Below are 25,972 nucleotides of genomic sequence, written 5' to 3' on the forward strand. Positions count from 1 at the left end.
TGCCTAACAGGGTAGTACATGGCCGTGGTGCTGTCTGTGAGGATAAGCACTGTTTTCCCTTGTAGGTGTGTCTGGAAAGCCTTCAGTGCTTTGAAGACTGCCAGTAGTTCCAGCAAGTTTATGTGTTTGGACGCTACACTCGGAGTCCAAACTCTGTGTGCAATCTGATGGGATAGGTGAGCCCCCCCCCATCCTGTGAGGGAATGCGTCTGTGGTTAGAGTGGCTTCCACTGCAGGGGTTGCAAAAGGTTTCTCCACCATGAGGTTTTCCTTTGACCACCATCGCAGGGAGAGAACCAAGACCTGCGAGACCACCACTAGATCGTCCCATTGTCCGCTGGCCTGACACCACTGGCTGTTGAGACACTCTTGCATTGGGCGCAGGTGCGCGCGAGATACCAAATAAAAACATGATGCCATCATTCCTAGCAATCGCGCGGCTTTGCGTACCATCAGCTCCCGACCGGCTACATATCGAGGGATCTGAAACAGCATATTTTGGACCCTCTCGGAGGGGAAGACGAGGCCCTCCTTTGTTCGAATTAGAACCCCAAAGAATTGCTTGACTTGGCTGGGGTCTAGACTGGACTCGTAAGAATCCCCCGTTATGATCCAGTCGTCGAGGTAAGGGTAGATTGGAATGGACAATCTGCGCAGGTGTGCCGCTGCCACTGCCGGTACCTTTGTGAATACCCTTGGAGCTGAGGCTATGCCGAAGGGTAGCACTTTGAACTGATAGTGTTTGCCTTCTATCATGAACCTGAGGTATTTCCTGTGCGCTGGCAACATTGAAATATGAAAGTATGCATCTTTCATGTCCAATGTTGCCATGTAATCCCTGTGTGAACAGGGGGGGATTACCTGCTGCAAAGTCACCATACGAAATTTCTGAGGTTTTACGAATTTGTTCGCTGGGCGCAGATCTAGTACAGGGCGCATGGTTAAATCCTTTTTGGGTACAAGGAAGTACACTGAATAAATACCCTCCTTTACCTGTGATAGATGCAACCTCTATTGCTCCTTCTTCCAGCAGTAGTTCGACTTCCTGAAGCAAGATGGAGGTGTTCCGGTGATAGGCGCCTTCCCCTTGGGGGTCTGAATGTTGGGGATCGACTGAATTCGATGCAGCAACCGTGGGCTATTGTTGACAGTACCCAGCGGTCTGTGGTAATTCCCTCCCATGCTTGTAGGAATGATGTTAACCGGGCCACCGACCAGAGATGCATGGGTGGGGACGCAAACTTTCGGGTCATTTGGTGTTGGTAGTCGGGGAGCCTCTGGGAGTGGAGCCCCGACCTCTTCCCTTGCCACGACGTTGTCCTCTCTGAGCATACTGTCCACTGGTTCCCTGAGAGGAGGACCAGTTGCCAGCTGAGTATTGTTGTTGTTGATTTTGTTGTTGGCCACGAAAAAAGCGCCTGTTGCCATAACTTCGCTTATTAGGAGGTCTTGTGATTTGGTCCAGAGTCTTTAGAGTTTCGAGATCCTTCTTAGCTGTTTCCAGTGCGTCATCACCCACCTTGCCAAACAAGTTTGAGTCTTCAAGGGGTTTGTTGATGAGGGACGCCTGTGTTTCTGGCTTGAAAGAACAAGTTACTTTCTTACCTGATAACCTTCTTTCGATGGGACGTTCCAACGATGTATCCCATATCTATGACAGGTAATCACCACAACTGTGCTGCTTCGGAACATTTTTGGGGTCTGCGTCCTGCGTCGATACACTGTCCTCGAGGGCCTCCGTCGAGCCGACGTCACCGGATGTTATAAGTAGGACGCACGAGGCCTGTAGCCTTAGTTGTAGTCCTCCCCCCCCCAGAACGTGTGGCACCAGTCTACTGCCAGTATGACCACAGAAAGCCTTGCGGAAAAGTAAGCTGCAATCGCATAAGAAATCCTGTAGCGGGGCAGGCTAGGAGGGAGCAATATGGAATACGTCGAACGTTACCAGGTAAGAAAGTAACTTGTTCTTCAAGGGGGTTGGTTCCTCCGACGTATTCCATACTTATGACAGACTCCCAAAGTAGTAGCAACGTAAGAAGGTGGGAAAGACGAACAAGTTACTCTTACCTGGTAACGTTCTTTCGATGGGATGGTCCGACGACGTATTCCATATCTATGACGGTAATCACCACAGCTGTGCTGCTTTGGAAAGTCTTTCGGCGTCTGCGTTCTGCATCGATGACGTCGATACGCCGACCTCGAGGACCTACTCCGGCGGCCGAAATCACTGGATGTTATAAGTAGGACGTACGACGCCCGTAGCTTCAGTTGTACTTTTTTCCCAGAACGAGTGACACCAGTCATCTACCAGTCTGACCACACAAAGCCTTGCGGAAACGTAAGCTGCAATCGCATAAGAAATTCTGTAGCGGGGAAGGCAGGGAGGGAGCGATATGGAATACGTTGTCGGACCATTCCATCGAAAGAACGTTACCAGGTAAGAGTAACTTGTTCTTCGAGGGGATTGGGTCCTCCAACGTATTCCATATCTATGACAGACTCCCAAAGCAGTACCAATGCAAGGATGTGGGAAAAGAATTTAGAAAAGAGAAATTTAGCATGCCCAATCAAATTGCGGAGTAAAGGACCGCCTTGCCAAAGGCCAGATCCTGCCCCCGGAAGGAATCGAGGGAGTAGTGACGTACAAAGGTATGTACCGAAGCCCAGGTGGCTGCATCACAGATGTTACGAATAGGAACACCCCTCTGCAGGGCAGTAGAGGCAGCCATACCCCTGGTAGAATGGGCCCGTAAGCCGACCGGTGGGTCCTTACCCGCCAAGCGGTAATACTCAGATATCCAAAATAATCCAGCGAGACAAAGTCTGTTTCGTCACAGCTTGTCCTAAACGCTTTCCCGCGTAACCAATGAAGAGCTGATCGTCCACTCTGACCCGCTTAACGCTCTCCTAGGATCAAGCCTATGGAGCCTCTCCTCTTCCTTACCAGGATGTGGAGGAGGATAAAATGCCATAACAACCACCTTCTGGCATAAATGAAATTCCGACACCACCTTCGGAAGAAAAGAAGGACAAACTCTAAGGACAACCCTGTCCTCATGAAACACAGTGAAGGGTGGCTTAAATGAAAGTGCCTGTAACTCACTCACTCTGCGAGCGGAAGTGACCGCCACTAAAAATACAGTTTTAAGAGTTAACAGTCTCAAAGGGCATGAATGCAAAGACTCAAACGGAGCACCCATCAGAAACTTGAGAACAAGGTTCAAATCCCAACCGGGCACCTGGATTAGTGAGCCCTTTCAGAAACTGAAAAATTAAAGGAATTTTAAAATAGGAACACTCTTCAGACGAGCGCTTAAATATGGACAGCGCCGCCAGGTAACCTTTAATGGTCCCCACTTGCAAGCCCCTGTGGGCCAAGGAAAGCAAAAAAGACAGAACCATGGGAATTTCACATGCAAAAGGATCCACATTCTTAACCCTGCACCAGTCGCAGAACTTTCTCCAACGACAACGGTACAGGGAATTTGTTGCGGGTCTTCTGGCCGAAAGCAACACCTCATCACGTCTTCAGGGAGGTCCCAATCCTTATACCTCAACCTTTCAGATACCAAGCGTGAAGGTTGAGGGACCTGACACCTCTGGATGGAGAACCTGACCCCCACTCCTGTGAGAGCAGATCGTCTCGGTAGGGAAGACGACGTGGAAGGCAGATGGACAAGTCGAGAAGATCCGGGTAACACGTCCTTCTGGCCCATGCCAGAGCAATGAGAATCATCCGGGAACCGAACCTCCGTAACCTCTGCAGTACTTGCGGGATGACGGGGACTGGAGGTAACGCGTACAGCAGTGGGAATGACCACTCCACCACGAACGCGTCTCCTAAGGCTCCTTTTGGAGGAAATTCCCGCGAGCAGAACCTCTCGCACTTCCGGTTGACACTGGAGGCGAATAGATCCACTTGAGGGGTCCCCCAAAGGGCAAAGATCTCCGGGAGAATCTCCTGAGCCAACTCCCACTCGTGAGAGATCGCGCTCTGCCAGCTCAGAGCGTCCGCCGTCTCGTTTTCGTCTCCTGCCAGATGAACTGCTGAGATCGAAACTTCCTGCTGGATAGCCCAGAACCAGAGCTGCATCGCCTCCCTGCACAGAGGACATGACCCTGCCCCCCCTTTTTGTTGAGTTAGTGCATGGCCACTGTGCTGTCCGTCAGGATCAGGACATTCATTCCTCGCACAGTCGGTAGAAAAGCCTTCAGGACTAGCCTGACGGCCCTCAGCTCCAACAGATTGATATGGAGTCTGGACTCCGACGGAGACCAACGACCGCTGACTGTCAACTCGTTGGCATGAGCTCCCCATCCCGTGAGGGATGCGTCCATCACAATCGTCACCTCCGGCCAGGGTAGCCAAAATGGAGCCCCCTTCATCAGATTGTCTTCGACAGCCCACCACAGAAGGTCCTGTGCGACCGAGGACGGCACCTGAACAGGGTCCGACATCCTGTCGGAGGACTGAGATCACTGGAGCTTGAGTGCCCATTGCAAATATCTCATCCACAACCTGGCCTCTGGCACCAGAAGAATGCAGGATGCCATGAGGCCGAGCAGTCTCAAGAACTCGAACGCTGGGAGAGTCTGGGCAGGTTTAAACTTGTGCACCCTCTGCTGAATGTGATGAGCCCTCACCTGGGGAGGAAAACACTGCCCCAGGGATGTGTCGAGCACTGCTCCGATGTACTGGAGCCTCTTGAGTTGGTGTCAAATTGGACTTCTTTAAGTTGAGGGAGAAGCCCAGCTTGTGGAGGGAGTGGCAGGTAACCGAGATAATCCAGGACTTGCTCGGGAGAGCGCACCCAGATCATCCAATCGTCCTGATAGGGGTAGACGTGAATCCCCCCTTTCCTGAGGTGCGCTGCCACCACTACCATGAGCTTGGTGAAGACCCTTTGGGTGGAGGTCAATCCGAACGGCAGGACCGGAACCTGAAAATGCGAGTCGCCAACCGCGAACCTCAGGTACTTCTTGTGCTTTGGATGTTTCAGCACATAAAAATAAGCGTCCTTGAGGTCGAGAGACACCAAACAGTCCTGAAGTTGAAAGGACTGGAGGACTTGAGAGTAACCATCCTGAACTTGTCCTTCCTGAGGAGTTTGTTCAACCTGCGCAAGTCCCTGATGGGTCTCAATCCCCCTGTCTTTCTTGGAAATCAAAAAATAAGGGGAATACCATCCCTTGTTCCTCTCCGCTACAGGCACCAGTTCTATGGCGCCTTTCTCCAGCAGGGATTGAATTTCCTGCGCAAGGAGCGGATCCGGACTCTCCAAAGAGATTCCCCGGTGGATTGTCTTTAGGCCTCTACCGGAAAGGAAAACAGTAGCCGTGGGTTACGATCCCCAGAACCCACACATCTGAAGTAATGGCGCGCCACTCTGCAAGATGCTGCGCCAGCCTTCCCCCAACCGACGAACCATGGGACATGGCCTCATGACTGAGCTGAAGCAGCTGCGGCGTTGCCCGAGGGCAAGAAGGAAACAGCCAGAGCGGCTTTGGCACCTCGAGTACCTTTCCACCTCTGGCACTCCTACGGTGGCCCCTTTGAATAGCAGCTCCTTTTGCTTTACCAAAGGATGAGTAATAACTAAAAGGAACCTCCCCTCCATTGCTGTCCCCTAGGACGAAAAGGCGAAGGTTGGCGAACTGCAGCGTTCCCAACAACTGCGCTGCAGCTTTGAAGGTCTGCAACCTTTCAAGGCTCTCGTCAGCCTTGCTGCCAAAAAGATGGACACCATCAACATGCATGATGAGGAGCTGGGCCTACACATCAGGAGCAAACCCCGACTTCCGCTACCACGCAAACCTGCGTATCACGGTGCTCGCCGCCATGGACCGGCTGACACAATCTGCCATGTCCAGACCCGACTGAACGGATTCACACATGGCATCCTTGCCTTCCTGAACGAGAGCAAGAAAACCATCCCAGTACTCCCCTTCGGGAATATGTTCAGCCGCCAAAGAGAATTCCACAGAGTGCGAGTGAAACGTGCTAAGGCACACGGAGTTGGCTGCCTGTAAAGCCATACCCCCTGAAGAAACCACTTTCTCTGCCCCGCCATCAAAACGCTTGTCGTCCCCATCAGGAGGGTTGATAGGTACGACGCCTGTTTTGCTGGTGCCGTAGCCGCCTGCACCACCAAACTCTCCAGAGTGAGGTGCGTAGTTAAGTAGCTAGGGTCGCTCCTGGCTGGACGCTATTTTTTCAGCAAAGACTTGCCCACTGCCGGGAGACTCTCCAGAGCAGTCCAAGCCGCTGCCACCCTCCTTTGCAAGGCCATATGGAATGGCAGAACCGGGTCAGTTGGTGAACCTTGGTCCAAGATCTGTGTCGGGTCATCCTGCAGAAAATCCACCGGTGGCGCAGACCACCCCAAATACTCGGTCACCCTCGACGTAAGCTACCTGTATGAAGACTCGGCGTGCGTGCCAGGCTCAGGCCTACCAAATTCCACCTCCAGAGAGCTGTCCAGACCACTGGCGTCGTGCAGAGACTGACGCAGGCCTTCCAACTGGCTATGACCAGATAAGAGGTCGTCGGGAACCTCATCAGGAACCCACCCTTCCTCAGACCCTTCATCCATCTCAGAAATATAATCAAGAGGCTGTAATAAATCCCTGGATGAGGACACAGAAAAAGGCACAACCACATTTTTTGACTTGGCCAGAGCCTTCCTCAGGGTTTCCACCGGTCTCCGGGGCACCTCAGAGAAATCCTCCTTGAAAGGCGTTGACGGAATCGGCGTTGAGCGTGGCGCCGATGGCTTCGACACAGGTCTCGACGGCAGAGCCCGGAGTGTGTCCTTCGACAGCCTCGGCGCCGATGGCTTCCTCGGAGGCATAGCCTCGAGAGAATCCTTTGACGGTCTCGGCGTCAACGTCTTCTTCGAAGTCCTCAGAGGCTCCGATGGTCTTGATGGCGTCGAGGACCGGGACCTGGAGGGGGCACGGCTAGATCGATCCACCTTGTCCGACCAGGACCTCAAAAGTTTCCCGGTGATCGCGCTGACCGCTCGGGCCCGAAGGCATGCTAACGGTGGCTCTAGCACATTCCCTGCCGGCGTCTTTCGACTGCACGGATGGAACGGAGCCCTGCGACTGCAAAATCGCCATCATCTCCTTACGAAATGAATACCATTCCGCAGGAGAGGAATGCTTGTTGGGACAAGCAAACCGCCGACGAGCGGAGTCCTCAGACGAGGACGGGGAAGGCGGCCAGTGACGGCGCTTCCGTGAGTGCCTCGAAGAGGCAGAGGAATGGCAGGACCCACTCTGGGACTGAGACCCCCCTCTGGACTTACACCGACGATGCGGAGAGTCGCCCCTCGAATCGTCGGTCGAAAGCACAGTGGATTTTGACTTTCGGGGATTGGACACCCTACCTACAGAAAGCTTCTTCTTACGCTCCTGCAAGGCCTTCGATGTCAACGACTGGCACACGTCACAATCGTCCGTGGCGTGGTCCTCACCGAGGCACCAGAGGCAGGCGTTGTGCGGGTCTGTCAGCGACATCTTGGAACTGCAGTCCCGACACTTCTTGAAACCCGGCCGCGGGTAGAAGAAGACATCATGGAAATCTTCACAAACAAACTGGTTCGAAGAACCGATAGAACAACTCAGAAGAACCGAGGCACACTGAGATCTCCGAAGCGAACACGTTTGTGGAAAAAACTGAACTGAGGCTACGGGCGTCGTGCGTCGTGCGTCCTAATCCTAACATCCGGTGACGTCGGCTCGGTGAAGGCCCTCGAGGACAGCGTATCGACGTCATTGACGCAGGATATTTGCCGAAGCAGCACAGTTGTGGTGATTACCTGTGATGGATATGGAATACGTCGGAGAAACCAATCACCTCGAACCTGAGTTTCTGAGCCAAGCATGACGCCTAAGAAGTACACCCTGGACTAGTGAACGGCCAGCCGTTTCTGCAGCATCTAAGGTGTTCTTGATGTTTTGGTTTACCAGAGTACCTTCTGTCACAATGGCTAACAAGCTTGTTCGCAAGGGCTCAGGGGCTTCTTGAAGGCCTTTGTGAAACAATCCCCATTGGGCATCCGCGTAGCTAGCCAACAAAGATGTGCTGTTGGCAAACCGCGTGGCAAAAGCTGCCGAGGATGTAATCCTCTTACCAAAGGCATAAAGCTTCTTCCCCTCTTTGTCTGGGGGTGCTTCGCTAGTAGATAGCGGAACCCCTGCCATTTTCCTCTTGGTGGTTACTACCAAGGAATCAGGTATGGAGTGACCCCTAATATATAAAAGGGATCAGAAGGTGAGGGGCTAAAAAGCTTCTCTATACTTGGATTGACCCCTCTAACCAATGAAGGTGTAGATAAAGAGGGAACAAGGCGTCTCTGGACTGAGGAAAGAAGGGGTAGCTAGCAGGTGGCTTTTCCTTAATTATTTTCTCTACAAAATCTACTTCTGGGGTAGTTTCCCCTGTGTCGATTTCAAAATGTGCTGCCGCCTTACGTAGCATTGCATTGAAAGTGGGTTGATCATCCACACATGAAGGGTCTCTGACCGGTGTGGTCTAAGGATAGGGCAGATCGAAAACATCAGGGTCTGTAGAGGCCCCTGGTGACTGCCAGGGCTATGGTTCACATATGTCTGGGTCTTCCTCAAAGTCCCCTACAGGGTCTTGTAGATCCTCAGTATTTAGGAATTCTTCAACTTCCTGAAAATGTGGATCCTCTTCAGTGAGGTCATATGCATCAATTTCTTCCTCAAGTGGGTCGAAAAGTCTTGGAAATTTGGCCCTAGGTTCTTCAGGGAGCACCTCCGCTGGCCTCTTGGTTGTAATGTGTTCAGAGGTGGACACAAACCTATCTAGCCTGTCCATACATGATCTAAATCTTTCCCTAGTCCGCTGGGATAACCCTGAAAGGTCTAATGGCGGAAAGGGCTGCTCCTCCGCCTCTAGGCGTCGAGATCTCTCCCATAGCGTGGAGGATATACTCCCCTCGCCCTCTGAGAACCCTTCGCGTGGGGCCAGCACTGGGGACGAATCTCCGGGTCTTCCCTTCGACGTGGGGAGAGGTTCCGGTGTACCCTAAATAGATTTCGACGTCCCTCTGACCTTGTGAGCGGGCTTCGGTGACCGTTTCTTCACCCGTCTCTGAGAGTCCTTGGAGACTATTCTAGCTAAGCTTTCCACGACTAGTTTGTCCGTCGAGGACTGGTCGTGAATGGTCTTCAGCAGTGCCGGAACCTTACGAGGCGTTTCGAAGGACGTTTTGGTGGTAGCACCCTTAGTTGTGGACAGCCCAGTCGCTAGGCGCTAATGCGGCTGCAGGGAGGGCTAGCGACCTTTACGGTCGGCGGAGGCTGCTGGTAGATTCGGCTTCTCTGTTGGCTTTGGGGCCTTCTTCGACTTACTCAAGGAATGGCCGTGGGTTGTTTGTTTAGATTTGACTTTCGTGCGCGTCGGCGTCGCCGGGGTGTACATTCCCATAAGTAGGACCAGAGCCGAACTTTTCGGGACCGGGGACAGACGCGGTGGAGCGGGAGCGTTCCATAGAGAGGTCGACAACCTCCGTTACGGAGGTAGCGTTATCACTATCCCCCTCGTCTCATTCGGCAGCTGCAGGTGAGGAATCAGCCTTCGACGTGCCATAGGCTGCCCACCTTTTGACCCTGCGTTCCTTCAAAATTTTTGGATGAAGGAGTTTACAGGCCGTACAGCCGGCCTCGTTATGGTCGAGGGGTAAGCAGCGGTTACTCCGCTTATGCTTGTCCTTCTACGGGAATTTGCTGTTATGAGGGCAAAACCTAAAAGGAGTCCTCTCCATAGCTAAGGATGTAATAAGTGATAACGACCCCAAGGAAAGGGAGGAGAAAAGGAAAGTCATTCTAGAAGAAACAGAAATGTCCACAACAATCCCCACTCTCCCTACTGTGTAGGCCGGTGAGGCCGGGCCACATTTTCGGCAGCGCTGATAGTATCGCCTCCTTCGAAACCACCGCCGAAGATCTTGACTCGGCGGGCAAGTTAAATGGCCGTCGAAAGAGCATGGAGGCGGTTGAATTAAACAATAACTGACAAATCGACCAAAGGTCGGATAAATGGTAATGGCAATGTCTATTACGAGCTCCGCATAAGGCGACCAGTATTCTGGGCGGAAAAAAAACAATCTGAGGGACCTCGACCCATGTGGGATTTTGGGTACACTACATGTCCCTATAGGGATAGTTTTACAGACACGCCTATGTCGACGTCCCTATTCGACTTTCGAAAAACAAAATGCACTACTCTGCACTGACCACTGGATGTCGGACTATGCACAGCATGTGATTCTAAGCAGATTAAACATCAGAAATACATTTTCTTGGGTGAACTACTGTTCCCAAGAATAGTCAAGTGAAATTGACTTTACTTACCCTCTTTGTGGGACCAGCACACACCATTATATGTGGAGTGCTGGGGGTTACTTAGTAGCCCCTTTTCCTACCTATTCATCTAAAATATTTTATGTTACACTCCCCCCCCCCCCCTGAGTGCCAGGGGGTGACAAATCCATAGTAGAGTGCAACGTCTGTAAGATGGCCAAAAGCTCCAGGAAGATCCTGAAGAGCCTCTAGAAGCAGGACGACCAGAGCTCGAGTCCTCTCACCAGAGTGCAGGACCCAAGAAGTGAAGGAAGCCCAACCGGTATCCAAGATCCGCGGTGGTGCTGTTTACCGGGTGCTGAAACCGCGAAGTGCTGCTGATCTGAAAAGAGCATGTAGCTGCTTCTGACCTCCGATTTGCTGCTGCAGGAGTCCTGCAGACATTCTCGCTCTTGTCCCCATGATGGAGGCCCAGGAAACCAGGATCTGCATCGCTGCAACCAGACAGAAGGTAGATGGACCACTCTTCTTCTAACCAAAGACACTGTTATGCCTTGGGGTACTTACCCCAGTGTCTTTAGCTTTGTTCTTCTCATTTGAGACTTGCAGTAGCTACTTTGCCAGAGTCGATTTCAGCTCTACCCTTCACAAGTGTAACAGCTTGTGACCCTAGTGATTTTTCTTCAAAAAACAACCTTTGTGCAAGACTTTACTATCTAAGAAGTGCCTCAGCTCCATAGACTGTGCTCCAATTTACTTTGGCTGTCCTGGCTCCCTGCAGACTATGCTCGTCCATTTGACTGATTCTTACTGTTCCTCATAGGTGATAACTTATTGCTGGGAAAGATTTTTATCTAGACTTCATTGCAAGATCGAAAGTGCTCACATGCTCTGAGAAACCGGTTTAACCTTTTTCCTTCCCTTAACCATGCCTTTCTACAAACCTCAGAATCTACAAAGTGTACTAGTGATATATAAACACCATTACTGTCCTAGTTAGTGAAGTCACCTCCGGGTGTAGGAAGTGTGTAAGAAGCATCTCAAAAGAGTATCTGCTAGCTTTGTGTCGGTTCTGGAAAAGTATTTTAAAGTGTATGTGATTGCTACATATATTGCCTTTTTAAAGAATGCTCATTTAAAAACCATTGTTAAATAAGTCATTATTTATAACAAAACCCGTTGAGGGCAAGTGTTACTTGGCTACTTGTAGATTTCATTGTTACAGCTCTACAGCTCACATTTACCACTCTTGAGATAAGCCTGGTTGCTCAGTCACACTACCAACTTGTGTAGTACAGGCCTATACCAAAATGTGGGTTACCTAATAACAAGAGGTCAAGGGTTGTGTAGTCTGCCACAGGGTTACTACATCAATTCTTGCCTAACAGTGGGATATCGTTTTGTAGTCATGGTACCTGTATAATCGTTCCAGGGACTGGATAGCTTGTCACTCTTAGCACAAAAGGAAGAAGGCTTCTCTTCTACAGAGCAGGCACCCTAAGGAGATCTCCAGGGAGCAAAGAAGACTGGATTCCAGTCAGCTGGAAAAAGCTATGCAGAGCGGAAGGCAAGGAGGAAGCTGGACAGGCCATCAGGTGGTCCAGGGACACTTCTGAAAGCTCAGAAGGCACAGATCCTCTAGCAGGGGTAGATACTGGTTGTTCCCACCGGTCGAGGGATAGAATGTCCCGACTAGGGCCTTCTTGAGATCAGGACAGGGGAGCATAGTTTCACCAGGACCAGACTAGAGACAATGCTGATAAAGCTGCAACCAATGTCAACGGGACGCACTTCTTTGCACAGGTGTTGACTTCAACGATCTGTGCACAAGTAAAAAAATAAACAGTAGAAAAACATCTGCAACCACCAGCCCATCCTGGACACAGTGCTTGTAACCACAAAGTTAAAAAAAGGATACAAAGTAAACTAACAAAGTGTACTAACCGCATTTTAAGTTAATGTGTGCAGCTTTAAAAATGCATGAATCCGAACAAATATAGCGATCCCGGCCGGGTCAGAGTCTCCCGCGCCACACCGCAGCAGACACAAGAAACGGCGCCCGTTAACGCGGACGGAAACGGGTACTACCCGAAAATACGGTACGACCCGCAACAGAGCCGGATTGCCTGTAATTGGGGAGTGCGCCCACCCCTTCCCCTTCCCGGCAGATCTCTGGCGGGCCCCGACTGCTGCTGCGCTGTCACACGGACCCTCCCGAACCCCGCAGCGGAGACCAAGGTGCTGGATTGCGGGCCCATCCAGGCTTGCTGCATGCTGGAAAATTGCATCCCACGTGAGACGCGGCGTTGGAGGGCCCTATGGGGCCACGCAGCTTAAACAGCAGCTGCCAACAAATATAGCGTCCTTGGCCGAGACCGAGCCTCCCGAGCCACATCAGCAGCGGTACCGGGACAGAGCCCATACGCCGTCTCCTCCTCACGCCCCCTCGCTGGCAGCCTGATAAACCCGGATCCCGCGACACCGGGGTACAGGCCCCATTCCGCCCGCGGCGGGCCTCCCCTGGAGTTGCGATCGGCGGCGAAGGCCTAGCTGGACCCCAGAGCACATTTGAAAGTACAGCGTAGCTTCGAAACTGTCTGTCACACAACACGCGAGCACAGAAGTCGCGGCTCACAGTCACCGAGGCCTGCAAATTGAATTCAACACGACTGACCTCCGCGCCCACATCGCTGAGGCCTCCACTGGCCAGGCTGCACACCCAGAGTAACCTGCTTGCGCACGCTTCCCTCATGAAGAGAAGTCTCAGACAGTGCGGACATCTAACACATTTAACACAATAGAACGGGGGGAGGGAGAACTCAACCAACCCAGCGAGCGTAGCGCTTTGCTTGATTGGGGCACTAACTCAGCCCCACTCACTTCGCTTCGGGGGGCTCAAAAGGAATAGGAGGATCAACGGGCATAGCAAGAAAGGCAAAATCTGCACTGACTATCCCGGACTATGAACAACTGGTCCCAATCCATGCGCCCAGCCGAAGTCTACTTTAACCAAGTGCTGATCGGAACAGATGCTTTGAGACTGCCCCCAGTGCTCCCCTCCATCGGACTCAGAGAATAGGATTCCGACATGAACACATGAACACAGAGCTGGGACCACATCGACCCTGGTCGGGTACCTCAAAAGTATAAGTCTATGGGTTCCCCCATTAGGGTACACCCCGAAGAATAAACTGCTCACCCAAGACAGATCCCTAACTCAGATGCCAGGCACCAGAACCAAAAGCGCCTCGCCCAGAACTAAAGGTTTGCCAAGGAGATCACCAACTATCCAAATATTGGGGGCCGATGAAGCAGCAAGACCAGACTCCCCAACAAACACAACCAGAACAATCTGAGCTACCCTCGGAAACGCCTCGTAGAACCATGGATGCAGACAAAGAAGAACTGTTGTCTTGTCTGAAAGGTATGGAGGCCAGGATGACCACAGCATTTCAGGCTCAAATAAGTCAACTGAGGGAAGACAAAAACCTCTCTGCAGGAAATCCGGAAAGAGGTAAATGAACTTGGTGACCGAGTTGACACAGTTGAAAGCGGCCTCTCCCCCTTATCTGAAGAGTCCAAACAGTCCAGCCTCCTGCTGGACCACATAGCAACTGCTACGAACAACCTGGAACTACAGATGGAAGACCTTGAAAATAGGTCAAGACGTTCCAACATATGGGTTAAAGGGCTACCCGAAATGATCCCTGATGGCGAGCTCCGCGAGACACTCCAACTGGCCTTCAGTAACATATAACGAGATCCACCACCAGAATACATCGGGTTGGACCCAGAGGGAGTGACCCTGGAGCTCGCCCACGGGATGTGCTGGTGGCTCTCACCTCATTCACAACGAAAGAATGCATCCTGAAAGCTGCCAGGTCCAGCACTGGCCTGACAGTTAATGGCCACGAGATTTAACTGTTCCAGGAACTTGCCCTTTCTACGCTACACAAGCGCAGACTCATGCGCCCGGTGACAAAAACCTTACAGGGAAAACAAATCCCCTATCGATGGGCATATCCTTTTGGCCTAATGTTCAATTGGGAGGGCAAACCGAGGTGAATAACTACATGTGAGGAGGGTCAGGCGTTATTAAATTTGGAGGAAGCCCTGAACTCTCCGGATAGAGACAAGATACGACAACTACAAGATCCCGGGCCCAACCCGTGGGAATGGTCCACGGCGTGCAGAGGCAGACCGAGAAATGAATCAAAATTAGATGGCCCACGAACGTGCCAGGACCTTCAGAAACGCTAATGGTGCCATACGACAGCTGAGTACACATTCCGACTGAGATCCGTCTGCTGATCTATACGCTGCAACATATACAAGCTCCTATAAGCAGTCGGTGCGGAGGCAGGCAATGCCAATCTATGGAATCCAACGCGAGACATTACAACTTTGAGTCTCACGCCCCTTGTGAATTGCTGTCCGACCTGACACCCCAAATAGTTAGTGGGGAGGATTCTATGGAATCTGGGTTGTTGAGGACACAAGGAGGGGAGGGGGGAGGGAGGAAGGGAAGGGGGAAGGCGGGGGGGGACAAGGAGGGGGTGGGGAAAGTTATTAGAGATTAACATAAGAAGACGCAGCAAGAGGCTCCGGAAAGGTCCTAATTGGGAAAAGAAAGGGGATATCAGTGCAACTTTTTACAATGCTAAGGGGAAATATTCTCCTCTTAAATATCCTGGCTGAATCAAATATAGTCTCCCTGAATGTGCAGGGTTTGAACTCTCCAGTTAAACGCCGGGTTATCCTAGATAGCCCCTTGTGAATTGCTGTCCGACCTGACACCCCAAATAGTTAGTGGGGAGGATTCTATGGAATCTGGGTTGTTGAGGACACAAGGAGGGGAGGGGGGAGGGAGGAAGGGAAGGTAGAAGGCGGGGGGGGACAAGGAGGGGGTGGGGAAAGTTATTAGAGATTAACATAAGAAGACGCAGCAAGAGGCTCCGGAAAGGTCCTAATTGGGAAAAGAAAGGGGATATCAGTGCAACTTTTTACAATGCTAAGGGGAAATATTCTCCTCTTAAATATCATGGCTGAATCAAATATAGTCTCCCTGAATGTGCAGGGTTTGAACTCTCCAGTTAAACGCCGGGTTATCCTAGATAGGCTGGTAAAAATGCCGACAGAGATAGGGATACTGCAAGAGACGCACCTCCTCTCGAAAGATGAAAAGCGCATGGCTCATCGAGCATTTCCGCAACAATATTTTGCCTCCAGTGGGGAGAAAAAGAGGGGGGTGGCAATACTATTGGGGAGGGCTCTAGCCTTTCAAAAAACCCAACTTTGTAGAGATAAAGAGGGGCGTTATCTGGGTTTGAAAGGGTTGATTAAAAGGTAGAATGTACACAATCCTGGCCTTATATGCCCCCAATGAACGCCAAGATGTGTTTATAACAAACTTACTGGGTAAATTGGGCAGCTGGTGCGAGGGCCAATTAATAGTTGAAGGAGACTTCAACCGTGTCATGGATCCAGCCCTCGACAAAACCTTACCCACAAACGCAGATCAAAGAAATAGACAGGCACTGGGTTGTTTCTTTAGGGAAATGGGAGTCATTGAGACCTGGCGATTTTTTCAAGGGGACAGCAGGGAATATACCCACTACTCGGCGGTTCACCTGGGCTATTCAAGAATAGATATGATCCTTGTCTCTACTACGCCAATCCCACAAATAACTGGGGTGCAAATTGGGGTGGAATATCACTCAGACCATGCACCAGTGATAGTGTGTGTAGCCTGGAGGGAGGGTGATCACAAAAGTAAACCTCCCTGGAAACTGAATGAAGTCCTATTGAGAGACATAGCACTCAGAGCACATATTGAGACCTCTATAAATAACTACTTTAAAGAAAATGACAATGGGGAAACAACCTGGGGGACAATATGGGATGCAGGTAAGGCGGTGATCAGGGGTAAACTCATGTCACAAGCAGCAGCATACTACCGAGAAAAAGCAATAGTGACTCATCGGTTAGAACCAGAGGTGAAAAATACGGAAATGCAGCATAAAACTTGCCGCTCAAGGTAATACCTGCGTGCACTCCGGAAGATTAGAACACAGCTCGAGCATCATACTGCGGACCAGATGGTCATGTCACTACTCCGCACAAAACAGTCATACTACATTCATGGGGGCAAAGCAAACCGAGGACGAAACGGAGGAAACGTAAAGCCCGTAACTATATAGTACAATTGGACGATGAACATGGGAAACCGCACACAGCAGAGCCAGACAAAATTAAAACAATGAAACATTTCCATGAGACATTCCTGAGCACCGAAAAACTAGACCCCACACAGCAGTTTGCCTATATAAACTCTCTACCCCTCGCCCATATAACAGAACAAGACAGAACTGGTCTTGGAAGTCCGATCTCAGCGCAAGAGGTCAGCGACGCCATCTCGGCCTTGCCAGCCAACAAAACTCCAAGCCCCGATGGTCTCAGCAACGGTTACTATAAAACCTTTCGTATCCAATTACTTGGCCCACTGACAAAGCTTTATAACACCATCAGAGAAGAAGGGAGAGTGACGCCAGACATGGAAAAGTCCATAACTATTCTGCCCTTGAAGCCCTGGAGGGGTCCGCGCAACTGTGCAAGCTACCGCCCTATAACGCTATTGAACACTGATGCAAAGATTTATGCGAAGATATTGGCTACCCGACTGATGAAAGTACTCCCTGATATAATACATGACGATCAAGCGGGATTCATCACAGACCGTCACACACAGGACAATATCAGGTCAATAGACGTTATAGACGCTAGACGAAGGACGCAACAAGAGTTTGCAATAGCTTCCTTGGACGCCTCCCGTGCATTTGACAGTATGGACTGGAACTAACTTGCTCTAATCCTGGAGCGCTTTGGTTGTGGCCCAGTGTTCACCAAGATGGTTCTAGCCAACTATCAAACCACAACGACAACCATCACGATCAACGGCCAGAAAACGGAACCGATAGAAGTCAGAAGAGGCACGAGACAGGGATGTCCCCTGTCCCCACTGATATTCGCAATGGGAATGGAACCGTGTGCCATACGGTTCAGACTAGAAACCAACATCAAGGGCATGACCCTAGGCTCCGAAGCCCATAAACTTGCATTATATGCGGATGACATTATCCTCTACATGGGTGATCCAGGTAACAATGCCCTGGGCAATGGCTAAATTAGAAGAATTCAGGCAAGTCTCGGGATTCTCCATAAATTTCCCCAAATCGAAAGCAATGAACATCACGGTGAAGAGGGAAACGATAGCAAAGCTAGAGCAATCATACCCATTGACATGGGCGAAAGACTCCCTTGACTACCTGGGAATACGACTAACCACGGAACCAAGTAAGCTTTTCCAGGCGAACATCTCTCCCTTATGGGAGCAATTACAAGAAGACATGCTCAAATTGGAATCCCAAGAACTATCGTGGTTTGCCCGCATCACAGCAGTAAAAATGACCATACTCCCACGCCTGCTTCAGGCGGTAAGCTCAATCCCTGCTGCAGAAAGCAATAGTTAAATTCATATGGCAAGGCAAGCGGCGAAGGATCCAGAAGGGTATCCTAATGTGACCTCCGCTCTTGGGAGGCCTCGGAATACCAAACATGGGCAGATATATATTGGCAGCACATCCAGCCCCTATGCTGCGATGGGCCAAGGTCGAACATCATAAAGGATGGTGTACAATAGAAGAATCAGTCCCGTCGATCCCTCTGATCTCACTCATAGGTCTGAAAGCTAAACACAGAGGGTGGTGTGGTGCCCTCCTGGAATCCACAAAGGGGTCCTTGCAGAGCTGGGACATCGCTAGGAAACAGAAACGTATCCCAACGGGTCTGGGTCCATATTCACCTATACTACATAACCCAGACTTTACTCCGGGCCTTCGAGGCAAACTTTGGGAGGGTTGGAATGAAGCGGGGACCCTAACTTTGGCTAAGATGTATAGGGATGGCTCCCCACTGCAATTCACAGACCGCCAGCAGAAGTTTGGTATAGGAGAAAGGGAGCGATACAGGTATATGCAAATCAGACATTGGATAACTCAACCCATGGTGAAAAGAGCGGGTACACGATCACCGTCCGGCCTGGAACTAACCTTACAGGAGGGCCAGCCCAAAAAAGGGGTCTCCAGACACTATAAACTCCTTTTAAACTCCCTAACGTCAGATTGCCTCCCATATCAAGTGAACTGGGAAAGAGACTTGCAAGAATCCCTAACGGAAGAAGAGTGGTGCAAAATATGGTCACAAGCTCTTGGTGCCTCCAGATGCACCTCAATTAAAGAATCCGCCTATAAAATGTGCTTTAGGTGGTACATGCCCCCGCACCGTTTACATAAGATCACCAAGACCTACTTGTGTAACGCTCACCTGACTCCCACAGAGGCGCTGGTCTAGTCTGGGTTGCTGTGGCCTCTTCGAGCGTGATGCGCAGAACTCGGAACACCGACTGAACAGGACCCTCAAATCTTGCTTGTCTGGCCCGTAGGAATATCCTTCTGCAGATGAGAAAGGGGATTAACAGTCTGCAGAATAGTGTGCTTGCTCTCCCCTTCCCCCCTTCATTCTTCTCTAACTTCCTCCGAAATCCCCGGTTGAAGCTCACCTTATGGTTTGAAAGGATGAACTCTCCATCCTGCTTCTGGTGCAGGGGCGCGTGTTTGCCCAGTTACTTCACTGGTTTTCAGAATGATCCTGGCAAAATCCACTTGACTTTGAGCCTCCTTTTCTGTTGCCTTCCTAACCTGTGATCTGTCCTTTATTTCAGGTGCAGAATGAAGGCGATGCGTTGAGGGATTGAATTGCCGATGGTAAACTCAGGTGAGTTAGTGATGGGGGCGATCCCTCTTAATGTCTTTACATTCCTCCAGTAATGTCTTTTGTCCTTTCCCCATAGGGGCTGGGGTGCGGTACCTGCCAACGAAGCGGCGCCGACCCGAAATGAGGAATGATCCACCAACAGAAGACCGGTAAGTGTTATGGCGGAAAATTAGGCTTTTCCTCATATGTTCCTTCTGCTCACCTTTCGTCTCTTCTTCTCTCCCCTAGGCGCAGAGATGTGGCAACCGGTGCAGACAGTCGCGGTGTAGCCAGAAGAACTCCCGAGGACAGGTGAGAGAAGTGCGGCGCTGCAGCGAGCAACGTGGTGCTTTTAAATGAAAGTCTCTTCTCAGGTACGCTGGCGTGATGGTTCCGGATGTTGGTAAGAAGTTTGATAAAATTCTTGGTTTTCACCTTTCTCTTCTTTTCTTTCCTTACAGGTTTTCCAGGATCGAGGCGGGCGTGGCTGGAGACCAGATGCAGGAGCAGACATGGTGAGCGTTCAGCTGCTTGGATGCAGAACAACGCGAAGCGTGAGCTACTGTCTGGGCGTGGCTTAAATAACCCCCAAAGTAGTTCCAGGTAAGTATCCTTCCCTGGCCACGCCCGAGTGGCAAAATAGTCCCAATGAAAAAATAGTCCCTTTCAGGTCTCAGGGAGGCCTGAATCTTGCAGCATGGTCTGCATCAGGTAAGTGCACAAAACACCTTCCTTTATGAACCTGGCGCCTATGGCGCCAGGACTGATGTCCAACATGAGCCTGGCGCCAAAGGCGCCAGGACAGAGTCCAAAGAGCCCCTATAAGTAACCGCTGGGCTTTTACCCGGGGGCATGATGCCTGCTCCCGGGGGTAGGCATCATGACAGCTTGCCATTCTGCTGGAGAAACTGTGGAGAGAGAGAGAGGGGACCTAATCCACATATGGTGGTCATGCCCCAAGGCAACGGTCTATTGGAAGGAGATTATGGGCCACATTAAAGATATCACAGGTGTGGACCTTCCGATGTCCCCGAAAACTATCCTATTAGGTGTCCCGATTGAGGGCAAATATGCAATGTCCGGGGCGACTGCCTCTCTCATTACTCAACTGCTAACGGCTGCAAGGATGACCCTAGCGCAAAACTGGAAAAATGAGGAGGGTCCCATAGTGGCATGGTGGTGGGTCAAGATCTGGGGAGTGATGGCCATGGAGAAAATCTGCACTTACGGCTGGAAAATATCAAAAATGTCTGGCGACCTGGTCCCCGTTCCATGAGTGTGTGAGCGATAGAGAGGCCCTCTTTTTTAAACCCCGGCTTCTCAGGAGTATACATGTCATATGAGGGATAACAGCACGGAGGAATGAACTCAGGATTAACCCTAAACGGAACCCTTTCATATGTTGATCTCTAATGTATTATGATATTTTTATGAAATGTTAGTTAAAGCAGGGTGGGGAAGGGGAAGATTAAAGGGGAAAGAAGTGGGGGAATTTCCAAATGGTAAATGACGAACTTTCAGAGGTTGAAACGTTTCGTCTATTTTTGGTTAACATCAGAAAGAGAGGGAGGTTCATTTAGAATGTTAATTTACTGTATCTGAACTGTTTTGATATTCTGATATTCCTCCGATCCAAAAATAAAGTGTTTTTAAAAAAAAAATACATGAATCCACCAAGGAAACCTAGTATTCCAATACTAATAGTCATAAGAACTGAGCAGTTTCCTCATCCAAACGAGCACAAAGCAAGATAAGTAAGCAAATGGGCCCATCTCCAGAAAGTCAGGTTGCAGGTAAACAAAAGAAAAAAAAAAGGGTGTCCCCATAAAAGTCTATGGGAGGAAAGTCGCAAACAAAATCTTTCATAAGAGATGAAGTTTCAGAATTAACCACGGAGGTGGATTCTGAGAGGCCATCCTATAGTATTAAACAGGGAGACACTGATGTCTAGCCAATCTCCATCAAGTTCGGGTAGCACAACTGTAAGGCTAAGGGAGGTGTGAAAGGGGCAGGGAGGGAGCGAGGGTGGGAAATACTTTACAACACAAATATTTAAGAGCAGAGGGGGAAGGGAGGAAGGGACGAACCTACTATGCCTTATGAGTATTCACAATGTGTAGAAAGGAAGAGGGGGGTAAGTCCTGGGGAGTCCGAGCTTGTGGGTGAGCCATAGACCAAGTGCAGGAACGTCATTTCACCAAAATGCCAGGGGTAGCGGAAGTGACATCACAGGATCATTGACCCCCCTGGTGATATCACAGGAAGTGATGTCATTTGACCCCACCCCAAAGTGATATCGCGGGATGCGATGGAATGCAACCTTTCACCCGTTGACAAAACAGGAAGTGCTATCACATAGCATTGTACACAACAAAAAATATGGTTATGATATCACTATAATGTAATGAAGATTTCATACAAGAATGGATCGCCTTATGTACCATTAAGATCAGTGTGTATAGGCCCATATTACCAAATTACTGTGAATGCAAGCAGACGTCCATGAACAAATGATAATGATGTGTTATTATATAGCACTTACGCTTAAGCGCTTTATATAGAAAAATATACACCCACTATCACCCAACCTGTGTTGGTACTCTTTTATCAACCTCAGAAGGATGAAAGGCTGAATCGAGGCGTTTAAGGACAGACTAAATCAGTGACTCACCTTCTGAAGTGTGCCTGAAATAAAGCTTTGGTGAGTCTAGGAAGTATTGTATAGAATTCCAGAAAGACACATTATTTGGTATTCCTAATCTTTCTTATTTAGTGTCAGTGCTGAAAGTGTTAGACTTGTGGCACTCCTGTTCTTATTTTTCCTTTTTTTAAGGGGCCTTAACAATAAAACCAGCCACTCTAGAAGTAAAGAGCCACATGGTGCTGGCCACAGGGTGACCACAGAGGTCGCAGTTGCGACCTCTGGCGTCCCATAAATGACGTCCCTGACCAAGTGCTAGAAATGTTGAGTGCTTCACGGCCTGGGCCACTCCTGCGAGCCTCCAGAGCAGAGGGTGTGAAATGCAAGTGCTGTGGATAGACAGGAGCAGGGAAGAATTGGTGTGGGAGGTCGGGGCCCAAGGATGCATAAGGGCCAAGGACAAGGATTCAGCAACTGTGGGATTAACAGAGGAGAGAAGGAGGGAAGGAGGAGGAAGAGAGGAAAGTCTTAAGGAGCTTCTGGAATTTGAGAAGATCCTGCTCAAGGCACAGGGAGAGGGGGAGGCTATTCCAAAGGAGGGAGCCCGCAGAGGAAAGTGAGCAACCACCTGCCCTCTGTTTAGCAAAAAGCTTTATTTCAAAGAGTTGGTGCCAGAGGAATGAAAGTTGAAGGTAGTGTGGTCCCCGGGCCCAGACAGCCTTGTGGATGATACAGAGGGATTTGAATTTAATCCGTGCGGCCAACGGGAGCCATTGAAGACTTTTTAGTGGAGGCGGATGCAGTCCCTGGGCTCAAGGTCAAGGATAAGTCTTGCTGCCCTATTTTGGATAAGCGGGAGGGATCGCAGAGTGGAAGAAGGAAGATTGGAGGAGGCTGTTACAGTAGTCCAGTCTAGAGAGAACCAGGGCTCGAGTCACCTTGTGCCTCTGAGGAAAAGTGAGAAAAGGTAAAATTCCTTTGAGAAGGAAGAGCCAATAGTTGGACTTCTAGGAAATGTCCTGAGTGTGAGGGAGGAAGGAGAGAGAGAGAGGGGAGTTGAAGATGACTTCAAGGTTTCTGGCTGCAATTGAAGGTGCAGGGGGAGAGCCCAAGGAGGAAGGCCAGAGTGAGGGGAAGGAGGAGGGAGCAGGGGTCCCAATGGGAAGGATCTCAGTTTTACAGGTGTTGAGGCAGAGATCATTGGAGGCCACCAGGACTAGATGGCAGATAGGCAGTCAGGGATGATGGAGGGTGTAAGAGGTCAGCAGGGAGTCTCAAGAAGAACTGTGGGTTGTCTGCCTAACACTGGAAGTTGGAAGAGAAAGAGGAGATGAGGCGTGCAAGGAGAGCAAGGTAGACCAGGGGCAGAGTATAGAGCCCTGGAGGACACCACGGGTGAAGATATATGTAGGAGAGGAGAAGGGGACCAGGATGACTTGGGAGCAGTTAGTGAGGAAGGACGACACCCAATTCAATCCAGTCCAATAAAAATATCAGTATGTTAACAGAACCACTTCTTATACACGTATAGCCATTCACTGTTTGGGGGTTCTGCTAACCGAACACCAGCACTTTACCTTTAAAACAGCCAGGCAAATGTAAGCTAAACTAAAAGGAATCCTGTAAGCAACTGTGTATGGTAATGTTGTAGTAATGCAGTGGTAATACAGCAGAAACAGAATGACTGCTGTACTTCCAATTAGGTCCACTGTGTCTGCAACAGTAATTTTGGAGGGGAAAAAAAGTAACAGGGACACTAAAAATCCCTAAAACACTTCATGGTAAGGTGATTTGTGCAGTTATAAAATAACAAGAATTCCGCTAAGGGGATGGGTCTCCCAGTACTGATGTTCTTAGGGACTGGAAAGTCTCCCCACAAGAATTGAGCAAAAGCAAGGAAGCTAAGGGTCTTTCTTAGCTCCAAAAAGACAGGTTAGGATGTAGACAACAAAAATGTAGGGTGTCTCATTCAAGTCTATGCGAGTCTATGCGAGGGAAGCAGCAAATAAAATCTCGCCTAACAAATTCCAATACATTTCTAAGGACCGGAGTGCAGTGCAGAGAGTTATTACTTTAATATCCCAAATACATCACAGATACCAAATAAAAAAATCAGCGTTTGGTGTGAAACTCCAGGGACCCAAGAGGAACCCAGGATAAATGTACACATTCTGGAACGTCCCTTTTAAGTCACTTATGAGTTTAAAAGTTTGATGTTTTCCCTAAAGGACATAACAGAGCAAAGTAAATAAGCAAGCTGATCTACACTACCAGATCTACACTACAGGTGCAGCCAAGGAAGCAACCAACCATAGGAACGCTAGAGGTGAAATCCACTATCCCTCTCCCAAGATGAGCTCTAGGATCATAGGCGAGATCCCACCAGCAGAGCAGTAAGGACAAAGTCAATAGTGATATGCGGTAGGAGGGTGCTACAATACCCCACTGCCCCAGACTAAGATTACAAGAAATATACCAGAACCACAGACCCCAGAGGCATACACACAAGCACTCATGGTGCCAGTCACAGTGGATTCAGCCAAGGAACAGCACGAGAACCCAGTAAGTATAAGGTTTCTTTTACCCATCTAGGAAAGACATTCAGTACCCAGGGACTTGAACCATGAACCAGCCACCACCCAGACAGATGGAGGAATAGTTGGTCTACCAGAATGAACCACCAGGCAGTAGCAACAATGGAGACGGCTCTAGGAAGGTGAAGGAGCCAGTCCAATAGGGTCTGGTCAGGTCAAGGAACAAGAGGGTGGGCAGCCAGAAATGAACAATCCCACGTAGTGGGTAATGGATGGATGTGACCCTGAACAACCAGAGACAGAGCTGAGATGGAGTTGTGGTGACCCAGCACTCAACCTGGGACGGGGAGACTCCCAAACTCAAGATGCTTTGACAGGAAAATGAACAGAAAGCAAATCGTGGAGCCAACTAGTAAGAATGAAGTAAAGTTAGGGAGAAACCAGTCCAGGGTTTTTAAACAGCAAGGCAGGCTGAAGATAAAGGGAGCAGGGCCCCACCAGTAGTAATAATAATTTGGCATTTATATAGCGCTACGAACCCTCTGGTATCTGAGCGCTGCTTATTACCCACGGTGTGTGGTACTCATTTATCGACCTCAGAAGGATGAAAGGCTGAGTTTGGCCCTGCTGGGATTCGAACCTGCGTTAGCAAGCTCTGCACGGATGTCAAAGCGAGCGCTCTACTCGCTGTGCCAAGTATGTCAGAAACTTAATTGTTGGCAGCAGCCCATCTATCTTCCAGCAGCAGTCTTGCTCGAGTGCCAGTAAGAAGATGAGGCAAGCAGAGGGTCTCCTACTGATCAGCTTTTCCTCACATAGGCCGATTTATCCAGTCCACCATAAAGACAACAGCACAGAAAGGGTTTTGAGGCCAGTCAATCAGGCTGACTCAACACTGCCATACACACTGATCCACCAGGCCAGGATGTTTACTGGGCATGTATTGGGCATGTCTGGGGCAACAGACAAAGGAAGGCCAGAAAACAAAACTGCTGGGGGGTGACACTTACAGAAATACATTAGTATGCAAATGACAATGTTGCAGATCCTAGTGGCCGTTAATGCTGTAAAAACGGCTACAATTGTTGGTGAAGCCAAACGTGGAACTCCCACCACCCAATCCCAGAGGGTAATAGAAACTCAGACCAAACTGGGGAGCTTAAAAGCTCCCTTGCCTTCAAAGCCATATGGGCTGCCAAGGCAGCACATCAAGAAAAGGGTTGCAGTGACAGGGGGAGGCTTCAGTGAAGTCTGCATGCACACAAAAACAAAGCCAAAGACCCAGCAACACAAGTAGAGAAAAATCAAAAGGTTTAGGACTTCAGGAAAATGGGGGAAGAGAACCGCAAAAATTGATTCTTCTCTAACTAGGTAAATATCTGGTTGAGCGCTACACCGTTTGGTCTTAGTAGGAGTCAGATGAACAACATTCATGTGAAAAACAATGCAGATACTTTACTCTCCTAACCAGATATAAATATGACCTTTGTGACTTAGGTAAAACCTTATCAGAAGAAGCCCTACATCCAGGAAGCAACAACATGAAAAACCATTTCCGACACCAATCACAATAGAGATTAAGCACCTATCACACCATCAGCAGGGTATGACCCTAATCAAACTACACAGATGCCTTGCTATACATACAGTA

The 25,972-nt window shown here is 49.8% G+C and overlaps 1 protein-coding gene across 6 annotated transcripts in view; it reads right to left on the reverse strand.

Moving 5' to 3' along the window:
* The window catches only part of ARHGEF12 (Rho guanine nucleotide exchange factor 12), a 1,284,704-nt gene that overhangs the window by 888,438 nt on the left and 370,294 nt on the right, over positions 1–25,972 (reverse strand). The window lies entirely within an intron of this gene.

This window comes from Ambystoma mexicanum, chromosome 9 (assembly GCF_040938575.1).
Source record: "Ambystoma mexicanum isolate Mex_15411 chromosome 9, UKY_AmexF1_1, whole genome shotgun sequence".
Taxonomy (NCBI): domain Eukaryota; kingdom Metazoa; phylum Chordata; class Amphibia; order Caudata; family Ambystomatidae; genus Ambystoma; species Ambystoma mexicanum.